The sequence below is a fragment of the Patella vulgata genome, chromosome 3 (assembly GCF_932274485.2).
Source record: "Patella vulgata chromosome 3, xgPatVulg1.2, whole genome shotgun sequence".
NCBI classification, from domain to species: Eukaryota; Metazoa; Mollusca; class Gastropoda; family Patellidae; genus Patella; species Patella vulgata.
In genome coordinates, this window is record NC_065881.2 from 29,271,004 (window position 1) to 29,283,305 (window position 12,302).

Consider the following 12,302-nt stretch of genomic DNA (forward strand, 5'->3'; position numbering starts at 1 on the left):
TCAATGTTTATGAGTGCCTGTGTATGCCGAGTATGAAATCGTACTTTCGATTTGCAAATTGGTTGAGCCACGAAGAAAAAGATAGGTTGCCAGGCAACGAAACATACGCCCACAGCAGCTAATTCATCCGAGGAGTCAACAAGAGTTGTCGCATAATTTCACTTTTTTCGGTAATTAAACATTTATAATACATTAAAATCTGATAAAGAGTAACAACTAATTAAGTAATTATCAGAAAACCATTAGAATTTGTTTGGTTTTTATAAAGTTCTGCCCCATGCTAATGTTTAGTATAGAAAACTTTTAACATCATGGATTTAGTTGTTCAAGTCATAAAAATTCATTGAAATTCTATATACTTGTTCGTCTCAAGACCTTAAACTCTGTATCAATCTGAAGTCAATCAGATGATAACTTTAGCCTCTAGAGCGTCAGAAGATTTTTCAAAGTGATCAAGGGCCATAACTCTGGCAGTAATTATCAGAAATCGCCGAAAATCAATAGGATTCTTCGTCTCATGACATTAAACACTGTGTATAAATTTAAAGTCGATCGGATATTAACTTTGGCCTCTAGAGCGTCCACAAGATTTTTCAAAGGGATCAAGGGCCATAACTCTGGCAGAACTTATCAGAAATCGCCGAAAATCAATAGGCTTCTTCATCTCATGACATTAAACACTGTGTATAAGTTTAAAGTCAATCGGATATTAACTTTAGCCTCTAGAGCGTCCACAAGATTTTTCAAAGGGATCAAGGGCCATAACTCTGGCAGTAATTATAGGAAATCGCTAAAAATCAATAGGCTTCTTCGTCTCATGACATTAAACACTGTGTATAAATTTAAAGTCAATCGGATATTAACTTTGGCTTCTAGAGCGCCCACAAGATTTTTAAAAGTGATCAAGGACCATAACTCTGGCAGTAATTATCTGAAATCGCTTAAAATCAATAGGATTCTTCGTCTCATGACCTTAAACACTGTGTATAAATTTAAAGTAAATCGGATATTAACTTTAGCCTCTAGATCGTCCACAAGATTTTTTGAAGTGATCAAGGGCCATAACTCTGGCAGTAATTATCAGAAATCGCTTAAAATCAATAGGCTTCTTCGCCTCATGACCTTAAACACTGTGTATAAATTTAAAGTAAATCGGATATTAACTTTAGCCTCTAGAGCGTCCACAAGATTTTTTGAAGTGATCAAGGACCATAACTCTGGCAGTAATTATCGGAAATCGCTGAAAATCAATAGGCTTCTTCGTCTCATGACCTTAAACACTGTGTATAAATTTAAAGTCAATTGGATATTAACTTTAGCCTCTAGAGCGTCCACAAGATTTTTTGAAGTGATCAAGGGCTATAACTCTGACAGTAATTATTGGAAATCGCTGAAAATCAATAGGCTTTTTCATTTCATGGCCTTAAACACAGTATATAAATTTAAAGTCAATCTGATATTAACTTTAGCCTCTAGAGCATCCACAAGATTTTTTGAAGTGATCAAGGGCCATAACTCTGGCAGTAATTATCGGAAATCGCTGAAAATCAATAGGCTTCATCTCATGACCTTTAACACTGCGTATAAATTTAAAGTCAATCGGATATTAACTTTAGCCTCTCGAAATGAAATGAAATGAAATGAAATGGGGTTTAACGTCCTACTGTTCTGCTCCTAACCTGGGCTAATGAAGACGGGCATACGCCATACAGTGTGCTATGAGGGAAATTTTGCCCGGACAGCGGCACTACGGCCTACTCTTATATCGAATTCCAACTGCCAAGGGATCTTTTACGTGCACGCCAATGTGTACACGGGACCTCGGTTTTTCGTCCCATCCGAACGACTAGACAGCTTTCCTTGTCAGCCCCTCCGTCCTGCATCACTGACAAGGGAGAACCACGCCGGAAAATCTGGATGAACTTTCTCGGCCAATGCAGGGATCGAACACCCGACCTCCAATTAGCCTCTCGAGTCCACAAGATTTTTCAAAGTGACCAAGGGCCATAACTCTGGTAGTAATTATCGTAAATCGCTGAAAATAAATAGGCTTCTTCGTCTCATGACCTTAAGCACTGTGTATAAATTTAAAGTCAATCGGGTATTAACTTTGGCCTCTAGAGCGTACAGAAGATTTTTTGAAGTGATCAAGGGCCATAACTCTGGCAGTAATTATCGAAAATCATTGAAAATCAATAGGCTTCTTCGTTTCATGGCCTTAAACACTGTATATAAATCTAAAGTCAATCGGATATTAACTTTAGCCTCTAGAGCGTCCACAAGATTTTTCAAAGTGGACGCTGGACCGACCGACGACAGTATACGACCATATTTCAATGTGGGCGTATAAAAATCAATGAGGTGAAGAAATTTGTATAGTATAACTACTCCTGTAATCCGCACCCTCCCACTTATCATTTTGCTCAATCAACACGAATGAAAAAAGTAAAATAAAAACATGTGCCATTTATTCCGCCAAGGTCATTTGCCTCATTCTGATAATCTACAACTATTGAACCAATCAGTGAGTGGGAATATACTTGACCTAGGTCGTTATGAATAAATTTCATTGCGTGAAGTCAAAACACAGTCTAAACTCGTATGCCGTAAACTAGCGCAGGGGATGAATGAATATTTGATTTTATTTAGACTACTGTTTTCGTTGCACTGCATTAATAATTTTATTAGTTACTATCACTAAATATAATACGCATAATGTTGACATTAATTATGCTCAGAGCTGCGTACGTGATCAATTGCATTGGGGAAAATTTCAAAGTAATCAGAGGTATAAATGGCTAAATATAGAGCATACGGAATGTCAGAATATATTGTAATGAATAGTAAACGGATATTAAAATGATTCGGGTAACCCTTATTTTGTATCCGTTAACGAATATCCGAATAGTAGTTTCAACACTAATGAATTTAGTCAATTTACATCTACGTATTTGATAGTTTCGATATGAAATGAAATATGGCATCACTATAAAAACACCAAAATGACTATTCCAGGGGGCGTTAAGTAATCAGAGGTAAAAATGGCTAAATATAGAGCATACGGAATGTCAGAATATATTGTAACGAATAGTAAATGGATATTAAAATGATTGGGATAACCCTTATTTTGTATCCGTTAACGAATATCCGAATAGTAGTTTCAACACTAATGAATTTACATCTACGTATTTGATAGTTTCGATATGAAGTGAAATATGACACCACAAAAGATAGGTTCCCTGGCAACAAAACATACGCCCACAGCAGCTAAATCGTCCGGGCAACCGACAAGGGTTGTCGCATATTTATTCTTTTGTAGGTAATTAGGGGAATTTAATAGACAATTTCACACAGATGACATTATAATTTTTCGTCGTTTGAGGGTTCACAAGGTTCTAAAAACTAAAACAAGGGCTGTAACTTTGGAAGTAATCTACTGAAATTGTTGAAATTCCACAGGCTTTTTAGTTTTACTAATCCAAATAATGCATATAAATATCATACAGATCGGATGATAACTTTTGTCGTTCGAACGTTCCCAAGGAACAACAAAGTGAAACAAGGGCCATAACACACGGCTTAATTAACGGAAATTGCTGAAATTAAATAGGCTTCTTCGTTTCACTAATTTAAATGATGCATATCAATTTCAAACAGATCGGATGATAAATTTTGTCGTTCGAACGTTCACAAGGTATAACAAAGTGAAACAAGGGCTATAACTCATGGTGTAATTAACGGAAATTGCTGAAATTCAATAGGCTTCTTCGTTTCACTAATTTAAATGATGCATATAAATTTTAAACAGATCGGATGATAACTGTTGTCATTAGAGCGATCACAAGATTCAACAAAGTGAAACAAGGGCCATAACTCTAGATGTAATTAACGGAAATTGCTGAAATTCAATAGGCTTCTTTGTTTCACTAATTTAAATGATGCATATAAATTTCATACAGATCATTTGATAACTTTTGTTGTTAGAGCATTCACAAGGTACAACAAGGGCCATAACTCACGGCGTAATTAACGAAAATTGCTGAAATTCAATAGGCTTCTTCGTTTCACTAATTTAAATGATGCATATCAATTTCAAACAGACTGAATGATAAATGTTGTCATTAGAGTGTTCCCAAGATTCAACAAAGTGAAACAAGGGCCATAACTCTAGATGTAATTAACGGAAATTGCTGAAATTCAATAGGCTTCTTCGTTTCACTAATTTAAATGATGCATATAAATTTCAAAAAGATGGGATGATAACTTGTCATTAGAGCGTTCACAAGATTCAACAAAGTGAAACAAGGGTCATAACTCTAGATGTAATTAACGGAAATTGCTGAAATTCAATAGGCTTCTTTGTTTTACTAATTTAAATGATGCATATAAATTTCATACAGATCGGATGATAACTTTTGTTGTTAAAGCGTTCACAAGGTGCAACAAACTGAAACAAGGGCCATAACTCCAGAAGAAATTAACGGAAGTTATTGAAATTAAATAGGCTTCTTCATCTCACTAATACAAACAACATATATCAATTTCAAAACAATCAGATGATAAATGTAGTCTGTAGAGTGTTCACAAGAAATTGTGGAAGGACGGTGTCAAGTCGTGTTTTGATATTAAATTTATTACGGATATTTTAGAATCTGAATTCTACACTTCAATGCGAAGTATTCAATTTAGCACGGCAGTTTGGCACCATGATACTTGGAGAAATTTACATGGATACGGATTACAGAATTGCACGAATCTTAGGGTCGCAGAGGGAAAGCAGATTCGCAGACTTTCAAGAATTTTTAGGCATTCCCATAGGTTTCATATTACGATATCTATATGGAACAATGTACGTAAAGACTGTTTGTGTTAGGGTTGCAAAGGGTGGGAAACTTTCCGGGAATTTTCAGTGTTGGGAATTTTTAAATCTATTTTTAGAACTGAAAAATACTAAAATTATAATTATTTACTGGAATTTCCTTTTTATCTTTTACTTTCATCTATATAAACTATTAAAACTAGTCATAATGTATAAAAGTCTTTTAGATGGAAAAGAATCCCTGCAAGAGTTAGCCATAATGGTATCTATCAGTATTGAAGCTGATATCCGAAAGATATTACTTGATAACGATATATTTTGGACAAGGTTATCAAACACTTTAAAGCTGATAGAACCAATAGCTCAAGCAATAACTAAAGTAGGAGATAAAGCAATTCTATCTGATGTGTTTAGAATTTTCAATGAATTGGAAACAAAACTTACTGAAAATGTCCAGCAATCCCCACTTACAAAAGCTGAAGAGAAGTCCGTACTTGGATTTTTACAGAAAAGAAAGCAATTTTGTCGTAAGCCTATTCATGCCGCTGCCTATATGCTAGATCCCAACTGTTACCGAAATACTTTACCTCTTGGTGATATGGAAATTGATGAAGCATATGGATTCATTAGTTCCCTTGCATCACACTACAAACTTAATGAAGACAAAGTAATGGCTAGTTTGGCTAAATATCGGTCAAAAGATGGATTGTGGAAAGGAGAAAGTTATTGGGCATCATCAAAAAATATTTCTGCATCAACTTGGTGGAAGGGACTGTGTGCATCAGAAGCTGTTTCGAGTATAGCTTCATTAATTCTTGCAATACCACCTTCATCAGCAGCATCAGAACGCATTTGGTCTCTGTTTGGTACAAGTTTAAAACTCATACAAAAGTTAGAAATAGATTAACAAATGAAGTGTTGAAAGTTGTTCTGTGTAAGATCTAATTTGAAACTCTTCGAAGCTGACGATCCTTCCAGCACAGAAATTTCAGATATTCATGAGGATTCATCTGAACCTGAAATCTCCCTTTTATCCACCGATGATGATGTACATGTAGATAATGATGAAATGGCAGAGTTACCTAACTTTGAGCATTAATTATAGAATGTGTAACCTAGCTGTGTATGAACAATTTATGCACCGGTCAATAGGCATCTTGAACTACCCCCCCCTCAAGCATCGACGGCTATTCGACGCCATGTCGGCGTCAAATCTTGACGTCAAAATAGCCAGCTAAATGTGAAAAGAGTTGTGAATCTTTGGTGAGAAAAAAACTTGCCAAAGGTGAATCTTGAACAAAATAAAATATTGCTGAACACAAATAGACGTCGAATCTTCAACCAACACATTTTTCAGTAAATATTGTATTTTTAAAAATGTGGTTTTTTTCTGAAAACGAATGAACCTCCGTCTGTTATCGTTGGCTGTCATAGGAAATTCCAACTGTATAATTGTAGACGCGATTGTCTTTATGATGTTTTCGTGGTCCACATTCAAATTATTTCTATAACGTCAAGTTTGTTACTATTTTTAGAATATTTAGGTAAAATGAACTGACGCCAATGGAACTATGAGTAATTTGCCCGACCCCCAGTAGGCTCAGTTTTATATTCTTGACTAGTATTTTTTTTCGAAAGTTTATGTTAGGTATATTTGTCTTCTAACTAAGGTAATTTTGTTTACAATTTATAGCGAATTAAGTTATCGTCTGAGAGACTAGCATAGTATTTTAAATGCCGGCCATTTGCTATCATGTGTATTCTCGGAGTAGTAACACATGATGTAATCGTATGGAAAAAAGGGTGAAATTATGAAAATTAGGAATGATTTTCATAAATGCAGCGATGTCCTTGACCCTTAGATAATTTGAGTGCATGGGCCTCACCATTCCCAGAATTCCCATTCCTGTACAGTAGGCACTCAACACAAGTGCTGACGGAGCGAAGGAGTGTCTGGGTGGTTCTCCTACCGATAAAATGTGTAAAATTAGGATTGATTTCTGTGCAACTGAGGCCATTCCAGTAGCGATTTTCTTCAGATGAAATATATTGCGCTTAATCCAACGGATTCATTGACACTTTTCAGAGGTCCATGGATTGATAAATTAGGTAAGTTAGTAAAAATTAGGGGCACACCAATCCATGGATCGCTGAAAATCCTTTGGACCACATCTTTTTGGGGGCCCTAATCCCTTCTCCAGCTCGAAGCTCTGCAGGCTGGTGGGACAAAGAGCCAAATTTTTTAGGGGGACCCAAATAATGAAGGCCTGGGACATTTGTCCCACTTTGCTCTACCTAGATCCGGTACTTGAATTGGGGGTGAATCTTTACCCTAATATTGAGCAAAATACCATCAAGGGTGAATGCTTGGGGTAGGTAGTTCAAGATGACTATTGCGTGAATCTTAAACTAATGTTTATTTTTGGACCTGCGTTAGAAAGTGAATCTTCAGTGAATGTGTCTTGGCTTCAAGTGCATTGCGGGGTGAATCTTGACCCTAAAATAATGAGCTAAATGACAATCCGGGGTGAATGCTTGAAGGGGGGTAGTTCAAGATTCCTATTGACCGGTGCATTAACAGATCTATCTCATTATTAGTTATTAGATTTTAGTATATATGACATATCAGATAATATGTTTTGTATCTTTTAGTTATTAAAATATTACTGTCACTTGCAACTCATTAATAGCGACACAGGTTTCAAACTGAAAATTCCCAAAATTCCCCAAACACTCCCGGGAAATTTAACCTGTTTGAAAATTCCCGGGAATTTAGCAACCCTAGTTTGTGTATGTATGGATATGTGTGATGCGACATTTGATATTTTAGAGTGATAGGTTAGTTTATACTGAAGTGACCTATATGATTATGAAGAAAACCTACCTGTGCAGCTAATGGGTTATCGTTTGGTGGAGCCTTTTAATAACAATGTGTTTCATGACTTTACTTTATTTACTATTTTGCCAGTACACTTCCGTTTAACATGTGCAGTTCTCTGATACCTGGACTTGGCAGTTTTCGCTTTGGCAATGCCGTCTGACATTAACCCATAACCCAAAACCTAACCTTAACCCAAAACCTAACCCAACAGTTCTATTTGTTTTTTGTCTAACATTGCTCCTTTTTTCCGTTTCTTATAAAGGAACGAAATAGCCATACTTGAATTTCTATGGTAGAAACTGGAGAATTATTTTTAAAAGAAAATAAGATAATAAATGTAAATTGTAGAAAAGCATTTAGAATATTATTCTATTTTGGTCGAGGGTGCATTTCTGCAGATTTTGGTTTTTAATTAAGTACTAAGCCTGTCAGTGGTTTATGTTTTTCCCGTAAATTCATGCTTCTGCACCGAACTTGAAAGACGAGTTACCAAAATGGCGGAATATATCTGTACTTTCCGCCATTTTGAATCAGAAACGATGTACGGTAAAATAGCGGAAGTAGATACTTTGCCGTATAAAGTTAAATATCCACTTTGTACATATTACAGATATATAACATATCAATATAAAGAACTAAAACATACTTTTCATAAATATTCAACATTGGAAATTTTGACGTTCCTTAATAAGCGGTATATACTATTCAAAAAAAGTAGGGGATATTTGATTTTGGGGGCATAATACTAAAATATGCAAATGACTACGAAAAAAGTCACTATAGAACCTAACAGAAGAAACATTTCCAGTTACATGTGACGCCCAAACGCACCAATAGCTACCGCATGGAATGCAGGTGATGCTTGGGATCATCATGGGGGTCCAACCCAAGATTTGCACGACTTTGACTTTGAATGTTACAGTCATTGTGGCATTGAATTCCAGGGTGGAAACATCAGTTTAATTGTTTTAGTGACCAGAAAACAAATTTTGATATGCGTCGGCTTACCCAAAATGAAAGGTTACGTGCCCTTGGCATGCTACAGATCGGCACAACACAGGCGGTTGTGGCGCGGACGATGAATGTTTCTCAGTCTGTCATAAGCAGGCTATGGTCCAGATACCGTGATACACAATCTGTACAGGACAGACCACGCTCAGGTCGACCAAGGGCGACAACTCAAGCCCAGGATCGATTTATCCGTACCTTGGCCTTGAGAAATCTTGTCATCACAGCAAATCAGATCAGCGCTCGTCTTCAAACAGACACTGGTGTGAGAGTGAGTGGCCAGACGATTCGGAATCGACTGCATAGGGGTCACCTTCGCGCCCGACGTCCTCGCGTGATCCCTTGTTTGAGAGATCATCATTCAGGCAAGACGTCGTTGGTGTAGGGATCGTCAACACTGGGATAATCGACGCTGGAGCAATGTGATGTTTTCAGATGAGTCAAGGTTCACTGTTGATTTTTTGGACAGACGTAGGTGGGTGTGGCGTCGTCGAAACGAGCGCTTCCAAGACGTTAACGTCATCAGACATGATCGATTTGGGGGTGGTTCTGTTATGGTGTGGAGAGGCATCACTGTTGCTGGAAGAACGGCTTTACATGTTGTTGCAGGGCGTGTTACAGGCCAGTACTACCGGGACAACATCTTGGCAGTCCATGTTGTGCCGTTCGCACGACGTCATGGCCGCCGTTTCATCTTCCAGGATGACAACGCAAGATGTCACAGGGCCAGGATCGTTACAGGTTACCCCCAACAACAGAACATCACCACATTACCTTGGCCAGCACTGAGTCCCGACCTCTCCCCCATCGAGCATGTCTGGGACATGCTTGGACAGAGGTTACATCAACGTCAACAACGTCCTGCCAATGTCCAAGAACTTGCTGCTGCGTTGCAACAGGAATGGGACAATCTGGACCAAAATGACCTTAGACGTCTCATTAGGAGTATGCCACGTCGGATCAATGCTTGTTTGGCAAACAGAGGAGGATTTACCCGTTACTGACTTGGTTGTGATGCTGTGGTAACTTTGCTGTTTGACCCCAGGTATCATTTTACCCTTATAATGGTCAGTCTGTGCCTTACTTAGTCTAACGATCATTTTGAATAAATCGATGAATGTGAACTTCATTTCATTTTGTCATTTGTTTCTTCGTCAGTTTCATTAGGTGACTTTAATAACACTTAAAAATCAAATATCCCCTACTTTTTTTGAATAGTATATATACGGTGCGTGATCTACGACTCCACATGCTGTAATTGACGGCGGGCGGTGAATTTTACTTGCATGTTATTTTCATAAAATCGTTTGTATTCAACCTTTTACTTTTCAACGTACAAATTCCCCGAGTCCGAAGCGTCACCTACCCAAATTTTTGGGCCAGTGAAATTGGGTCTAGTGGGCTTGTAAAATAAATTGTAATCTACTGGCCTGAATGGCTTTTGATTTCAAATCTGAAAGTTACTGAGTTAATAAGAAAAAAAAAAGATGAAAATAATTTGTTGTTGGATATGACCTGGACAGTAACTGAGTAAGTACGGGTAGGCCTACTACTACTTACTAGTAGTAGTACTACTGTCGTACTAAGATATTGTCAAAATTTTAAATACGACAAGAATACAACGAAACTTGTCGAAAGTCAACCATAATAAATGTGTTCAACAAACAGCACATGTTATGGGGGCCGCCATATTTGAATGACACCAAACACTCACCACGCACTATCAAAGTTTGAATGCCTGTAGCGCGTGCTATCTCTCAACGAGTCGTGGTATGAGAACATTCACAATATGCGGCTCCCTTGGCAAAACCTTCACAGTACACCCTGAATAAAATTATAAATTCTCTAGCTTCAATACTGGACTGATTGACCATACTACATTTTGTGGTCTGGTTTAGAAATTACCTTCAACGGTTAAAACAAATTATGGAGCGCCACAACAGTAATTTCAACATCATCAAAAGTCATTTGGTATTTTGGTCTTCAACATCTTCCTTCGAAAGAGTTCTCCTTTCCATCATGGCGACTTGCGGATCACGTGATGTAAAATCTACGTCATCTAGCATGCATAAATGAAAAGAGCGGGCCAATGATTTGTCTTTATTCTTACCGCGCCTGCGCACAGATCTCATTCGCGGAAATAACAAATGAACTCGTAGACAAAAGGGCGTCAGGAAGTTAAAATGACTGACCTATGACGTCATAAAATTTGTCCAATGGAAGTACAGCGGTTAGTTAGTAGGAGCCTGGACGTATTCAAGGTCACGTTTTCCAGACCTTGCCATTTTCACAAAAATGGAATGTTCAGAATTTGGAAGAAATTAATTAAAACTTCCTTCCAAAATTCGCCTGTAACATTTCGTACACACCCAGTCTTACCTGTTATGGGGAACATAACATTTGCCTAGAGCTAGCCTGGAATTTGCCGTGGACGCTTTCTCAATTTCAAGTACTATGAAGTAGGCCTAACGTGCGTGTTGTGGTTATAATAATATATATAGAACTCGATGGTTGTGGTAAGACAACATTTGTTTTCTTCTATCGAGCCTTTAGCATAAAATATCTTCTTCAACATGATTACGAAATGAAAATTCGCGGAAGAGGCATCGGTTGTATGAGAACGACGGATTCACCTTAGTCTCTATCATCCAGAAAAATATTCGACGAATATTAGTCTGGGTGCTTTGTCAACATTTGAGAATAATAGGTCATCGGCTAGATTATCCGGTCTTTTAAATTATCATAGACAAAGCCTAAGGGAGGTAACTAGTTCTAAAACAAAATGTTGACGCCCAATGTAATTAATTTAAGAATGCCAACTCAAAAAATCCATTTGATTGCATTGCCAGTTCAATATCCAACACTCTTAAATATTTTTATTGTAAAATTTCTCTCCTCATGCGCCATATATGTTGGGTTTTTTTTTTTAAATTAGTCCTAATTCGTCGTCACGATTCGTGTTTGTTTATGTTAATGCAAGAATTATGAGATTTATTGCGGGAAGGGGCGCAACTCTTACTTGACTTGGCCAAAGACATTGGATAATCAACCACAATCTGTTTCACAGAGGATTACGAAAGTCTTCTAATATCTCTGTAAAAGATGACTACCTTTAACACGTGACGTCTCATCACGCGACGTCAATCATTGGCTCAATGGCGCGTGCATTGTTTACGTAAGACCTTACTGGTTCGGGCGGAATGGAGCCCTTTACTCATTTTAATACCCATTTACACTAAATAGGAAATAAGTTTTACCTACAAATACCTCAAACCTCTTTATTTATTTTTCTAATACATAAAAAAATGTTTTAGAATTTAATTTGTCGGAAGAAAAAAGTTAAAGTGCCCATAAGATGGGCCTGGAAACTGTGAGATACGTGTAGCCAATGGTTACTATATCCACTTTACGGCAAGTTCACACCAATCTGATTGAAATTAATTCAGCTATCTTCGCTCAAAGTCGCAAAAATAGACCTCCCGTAAAAACGACTTTGCCAATTATCGAAAACACTCTTAATCCCCTCAGACGCCAGTGACGTCACAGTGACCGAATGCATATTCGGAATGTTTATTCCTTAATTACCTATATACA

General features: G+C 37.4%; 1 protein-coding gene across 1 annotated transcript in view; it reads right to left on the reverse strand.

Moving 5' to 3' along the window:
• The window catches only part of LOC126816898 (uncharacterized), a 76,246-nt gene extending 65,506 nt beyond the window's left edge, over positions 1-10,740 (reverse strand). The window contains exon 1 of the mRNA XM_050543704.2: positions 10,614-10,740. The gene's annotated coding sequence lies outside the window, so the exon portion shown is untranslated. The remainder of the gene's footprint in view (positions 1-10,613) is intronic.
• Positions 10,741-12,302: the final 1,562 nt, after the last annotated feature.